This window comes from Triturus cristatus, chromosome 8 (assembly GCF_964204655.1).
Source record: "Triturus cristatus chromosome 8, aTriCri1.1, whole genome shotgun sequence".
NCBI classification, from domain to species: Eukaryota; Metazoa; Chordata; class Amphibia; order Caudata; family Salamandridae; genus Triturus; species Triturus cristatus.
Window position 1 is genome coordinate 54,288,615 of NC_140591.1, and position 6,353 is coordinate 54,294,967.

The window sequence follows — 6,353 nt, forward strand, 5'->3', positions numbered from 1 at the left end:
GGTGGAAGCAAATTTAGAAGGAGGACAGAAAGACAATTCTATGTTGAATTGATCATGTTGTCGATCAGTTGATCAAATATTTTGATAAATAAAGAAAGAAAAACTTGAGCTGATACCAAGAAATATTTTGTGAGAAGCAAGAAACCTCTCAGACTTTTCCGAAACCCAGCATTGAACAAGGGACTTTTAGATTTTCAATCTAACACTCGCCCAACTGAGCTATTTCATCCAGCTGGCCATTTTGGCTTTCTGTTGTATTTTTGATAATTGTTAAAGATAAATGCAGACCCTGGTCATTCTATCTGCATGTGCAGTTATGTGTTAAATTGTCCAATATTATTCAGCAGCTAAATTGGTCTGATGGGTGAATTTCCTTTTTAGGAGCCAAGTTAGTTAGAAGATGTTTGTAAACTATGAATGGACTTATACTCAGACACACAGACCTATATGGCGAGGGTAGGCAAACTAGGTCATCTGACTACTAACAGTTTTGTATAAGGGGAACTCGAGGCTGATGCAGGCAAAGCTTTACTTTCAATTAAAGGAAGAATTGGCAAATAAAGCAGGTAAAGTTGAATACAAGAGAGGTGGAAGCAAGTTTGACAGAAAGACAGAATGTAAAAAATATGTTGAAATGGTTGTCTTATCGATCAGCTTGATAAAAGGTTTTGATCATTATAAACAACGTCAATATGAGTTGACTCCAAATAGCATTTGTGGCATGCAAAGCAGAAGTTCAAAATGTGCCTAAACCCGGGATTGAACCAGGGACCTTTAGATCTTCAGTCTACTGCTCTCCCTACTGAGCTATTTCATCCAGCTGGGAATTTTGGCTTTCTGTTGTATTTTTTATAATTGTTAAAGATAAATGCAGAACCTGGTCACTCTATCTGCATGTGCAGTTATGTGTTAAATTGTCCAGTATTATTCAGTAGCTAAATTGGTCTGATGGGTGAATTTCCTTTTTAGGAGCCAAGTTAGTTAGATGATGTTTGTAAACTATGAATGGACTTATACTCAGAAACACAGACCTATATGGCGAGGGTCGGCAAGCTAGGTCATCTGACTACTAACAGTTTTGTATAAGGGGAACTCGAGGCTGATGCAGGCAAAGCTTTACTTTCAATTAAAGGAAGAATTGGGAAATAAAGGAGGCAAAGTTGAATACAAGAGAGGTGGAAGCAAGTTTGAAAGAAAGACAGAAAGTAAATAATATGTTGAATTAATTGTATTGTCGATTATCTTGATAAAAGGTTTTGATCATTATAAACAAAGTCAATATGAGTTGACTCAAAATAGTCTTTGTGGCATGCAAAGCAGAAGTTCAAAATGTGCCGAAACCCGGGATCTTTAGATCTTCAGTCTAACGCTCTCCCAACTGAGCTATTTCGGCCTGCCAGCAGCTATAGTATTCAGCCTCTTTTTTTGAACAATCCCAGAACAGAGATGCAGAACCTGGATTTTCAATCTGAGGTTAGAGCTGTGTTTTAATGTGTCCTGCATTGTTCAGCAGCTAACTGGTGAAATGGGGAGTAGCGTTTTTGGGATAAATGTTAGGTCGTTTTTCTTTTAAAACTCTGAGTGGACCAGCACTGTATTACACAGACGTATGTCGCCTGAGTAGGTAAGCTATGTCATCTCAATACTGACAACTTTGTTCAAGGAGAAGTGAAAGCTGATGCAGACAAGAGTTTACTTTGAAAAAAGTATGAAATGGGATAAATTCGTCATCAAAGCTGATGGCAAGAGAGGTGGAAGCAAGTTTAGAAGGAGGACAGAAAGACAACTTTTTGTTGAAGTTATCATGTTGTTGATCAGTTGATAAAATATTTTGAGAAATAAAGTAAAAAAAACCAGAGCTGATTTCAAGAAATATTTTGCAAGAATGTAGGATCCCCTCGCACTGTGCTGAAAGTCAGGATTGAATCAGGTACCTTAAGCTCTTCAGTCTAACGATCTCCCAACTGAGATATTTCAGCCAACAAGTCCCTGTGGCCTCCTGATGTATTATTAATAATTGTAGACGATACATACAGAACCTGGTCATTCTATTTTCGTTTATAGTTATGTGTTAAAGTGTCCAGTATCATTCAGCAGGTAACTTGGTCTGATGTGTGAATATCCTTTTTAGGGGACAAGGTAGGTAGAATTTTTTTTCTAAACTCTGAATTGACTTATACTCTGAAACACAGACCTATATGGCCAGGGTGTACAAGCTATGTCATCTGACTACTGACAGTTTTGTATAAGGGGAATTGGAGGCTGATGCAGGCAAAGCTTTACTTTAAAATAAAGCAAGAAGTTTCAAATAAATGAGGCATAGTTGAATACAAGAGAGGTGGAAGCAACTTTGAAAGGAAGACAGAAAGTAAATAATATGTTGAATTGATTGTGTTGTTGATCAGATTGATAAAAGGTTTTGATAAAGAAGAGCGTTGATTTAACTCCAAACAGCTTTTGTGACATGAAAAGCAGAAGTTGAAATTGTGCCAAAACCCAGGATTGAACCAGGGACCTTTAGATCTTCAGTCTAACGCTCTCCCAACTGAGCTATTTCGGCCTGCTGGTAGTTTGGGTCTTCATCCTTTCTTTTAAACTTCCCAAGAAAATAGATGCTCAACCTCATGCTAGAGCTATGTTTTAAGATGTCCTGTATCATTCATCAGTTAACGGGTGCAATAGGTAAATAGCATTTTTCGGATCCAGGTTAGGTAGCTTTTTTTTTTACTCTGAATGGACTAGCACCATATTACACAGAGGTATTTGGCCTGAGTAGGTAAGCTATGTCATCTGAATACTGAAATCTGTGTTCAAGGAGAAGTGGAAGCTGATGCAGACAAGAGTTTACTTTACAAAAAAGCATGAAATAGGAAACATTTGTAGTCGAAGCTGAATGCAAGAGAGGTGGAAGCAAATTTAGAAGGAGGACAGAAAGACAATTCTATGTTGAATTGATCATGTTGTCGATCAGTTGATCAAATATTTTGATAAATAAAGAAAGAAAAACTTGAGCTGATACCAAGAAATATTTTGTGAGAAGCAAGAAACCTCTCAGACTTTTCCGAAACCCAGCATTGAACAAGGGACTTTTAGATTTTCAATCTAACACTCGCCCAACTGAGCTATTTCATCCAGCTGGCCATTTTGGCTTTCTGTTGTATTTTTGATAATTGTTAAAGATAAATGCAGACCCTGGTCATTCTATCTGCATGTGCAGTTATGTGTTAAATTGTCCAATATTATTCAGCAGCTAAATTGGTCTGATGGGTGAATTTCCTTTTTAGGAGCCAAGTTAGTTAGAAGATGTTTGTAAACTATGAATGGACTTATACTCAGACACACAGACCTATATGGCGAGGGTAGGCAAACTAGGTCATCTGACTACTAACAGTTTTGTATAAGGGGAACTCGAGGCTGATGCAGGCAAAGCTTTACTTTCAATTAAAGGAAGAATTGGCAAATAAAGCAGGTAAAGTTGAATACAAGAGAGGTGGAAGCAAGTTTGACAGAAAGACAGAATGTAAAAAATATGTTGAAATGGTTGTCTTATCGATCAGCTTGATAAAAGGTTTTGATCATTATAAACAACGTCAATATGAGTTGACTCCAAATAGCATTTGTGGCATGCAAAGCAGAAGTTCAAAATGTGCCTAAACCCGGGATTGAACCAGGGACCTTTAGATCTTCAGTCTACTGCTCTCCCAACTGAGCTATTTCATCCAGCTGGCAATTTTGGCTTTCTGTTGTATTTTTTATAATTGTTAAAGATAAATGCAGAACCTGGTCACTCTATCTGCATGTGCAGTTATGTGTAAAATTGTCCAGTATTATTCAGTAGCTAAATTGGTCTGATGGGTGAATTTCCTTTTTAGGAGCCAAGTTAGTTAGATGATGTTTGTAAACTATGAATGGACTTATACTCAGAAACACAGACCTATATGGCGAGGGTCGGCAAGCTAGGTCATCTGACTACTAACAGTTTTGTATAAGGGGAACTGGAGGCTGATGCAGGCAAAGCTTTACTTTCAATTAAAGGAAGAATTGGGAAATAAAGCAGGTAAAGTTGAATACAAGAGAGGTGGAAGCAAGTTTGACAGAAAGACAGAATGTAAAAAATATGTTGAAATGGTTGTCTTTTCGATCAGCTTGATAAAAGGTTTTGATCATTATAAACAACGTCAATATGAGTTGACTCCAAATAGCATTTGTGGCATGCAAAGCAGAAGTTCAAAATGTGCCTAAACCCGGGATTGAACCAGGGACCTTTAGATCTTCAGTCTACTGTTCTCCCAACTGAGCTATTTCATCCAGCTGGCAATTTTGGCTTTCTGTTGTATTTTTTATAATTGTTAAAGATAAATGCAGAACCTGGTCACTCTATCTGCATGTGCAGTTATGTGTTAAATTGTCCAGTATTATTCAGTAGCTAAATTGGTCTGATGGGTGAATTTCCTTTTTAGGAGCCAAGTTAGTTAGATGATGTTTGTAAACTATGAATGGACTTATACTCAGAAACACAGACCTATATGGCGAGGGTCGGCAAGCTAGGTCATCTGACTACTAACAGTTTTGTATAAGGGGAACTGGAGGCTGATGCAGGCAAAGCTTTACTTTCAATTAAAGGAAGAATTGGGAAATAAAGGAGGCAAAGTTGAATACAAGAGAGGTGGAAGCAAGTTTGAAAGAAAGACAGAAAGTAAATAATATGTTGAATTAATTGTATTGTCGATTATCTTGATAAAAGGTTTTGATCATTTTAAACAAAGTCAATATGAGTTGACTCAAAATAGTCTTTGTGGCATGCAAAGCAGAAGTTCAAAATGTGCCGAAACCCGGGATCTTTAGATCTTCAGTCTAACGCTCTCCCAACTGAGCTATTTCGGCCTGCCAGCAGCTATAGTATTCAGCCTCTTTTTTTGAACAATCCCAGAACAGAGATGCAGAACCTGGATTTTCAATCTGAGGTTAGAGCTGTGTTTTAATGTGTCCTGCATTGTTCAGCAGCTAACTGGTGAAATGGGTGAGTAGCGTTTTTGGGATAAATGTTAGGTCGTTTTTCTTTTAAAACTCTGAGTGGACCAGCACTGTATTACACAGACGTATGTCGCCTGAGTAGGTAAGCTATGTCATCTCAATACTGACAACTTTGTTCAAGGAGAAGTGAAAGCTGATGCAGACAAGAGTTTACTTTGAAAAAAGTATAAAATGGGATAAATTCGTCATCAAAGTTGATGGCAAGAGAGGTGGAAGCAAGTTTAGAAGGAGGACAGAAAGACAACTTTTTGTTGAAGTTATCATGTTGTTGATCAGTTGATAAAATATTTTGAGAAATAAAGAAAAAAAAAATAGAGCTGATTTCAAGAAATATTTTGCAAGAATGTAGGATCCCCTCGCACTGTGCTGAAAGTCAGGATTGAATCAGGTACCTTAAGCTCTTCAGTCTAACGATCTCCCAACTGAGATATTTCAGCCAACAAGTCCCTGTGGCCTCCTGATGTATTATTAATAATTGTAGACGATACATACAGAACCTGGTCATTCTATTTTCGTTTATAGTTATGTGTTAAAGTGTCCAGTATCATTCAGCAGGTAACTTGGTCTGATGAGTGAATATCCTTTTTAGGGGACAAGGTAGGTAGAATTTTTTTTTCTAAACTCTAAATTGACTTATACTCTGAAACACAGACCTATATGGCCAGGGTGTACAAGCTATGTCATCTGACTACTGACAGTTTTGTATAAGGGGAATTGGAGGCTGATGCAGGCAAAGCTTTACTTTAAAATAAAGCAAGAAGTTGCAAATAAATGAGGCATAGTTGAATACAAGAGAGGTGGAAGCAAGTCTGAAAGGAAGACAGAAAGTAAATAATATGTTGAATTGATTGTGTTGTTGATCAGATTGATAAAAGGTTTTGATAAAGAAGAGCGTTGATTTAACTCCAAACAGCTTTTGTGACATGAAAAGCAGAAGTTGAAATTGTGCCGAAACCCGGGATTGAACCAGGGACCTTTAGATTTTCAGTCTAACGCTCTCCCAACTGAGCTATTTCAGCCTGCTGGTAGTTTGGGTCTTCATCCTTTCTTTTAAACTTCCCAAGAAAATAGATGCTCAACCTCATGCTAGAGCTAGGTTTTAAGATGTCCTGTATCATTCATCAGTTAACGGGTGCAATAGGTAAATAGCATTTTTCGGATCCAGGTTAGGTAGCTTTTTTTTTTACTCTGAATGGACTAGCACCATATTACACAGAGGTATTTGGCCTGAGTAGGTAAGCTATGTCATCTGAATACTGAAATCTGTGTTCAAGGAGAAGTGGAAGCTGATGCAGACAAGAGTTTACTTTACAAAAAAG

The 6,353-nt window shown here is 37.5% G+C and overlaps 1 non-coding gene across 1 annotated transcript; it reads right to left on the minus strand.

The window, feature by feature from the left end:
• Positions 1-5,980: 5,980 nt before the first annotated feature.
• On the minus strand, positions 5,981-6,053 carry TRNAF-GAA (transfer RNA phenylalanine (anticodon GAA)). Its single transcript has one exon. It is a non-coding gene; the product is annotated as a tRNA-Phe (tRNA).
• Positions 6,054-6,353: the final 300 nt, after the last annotated feature.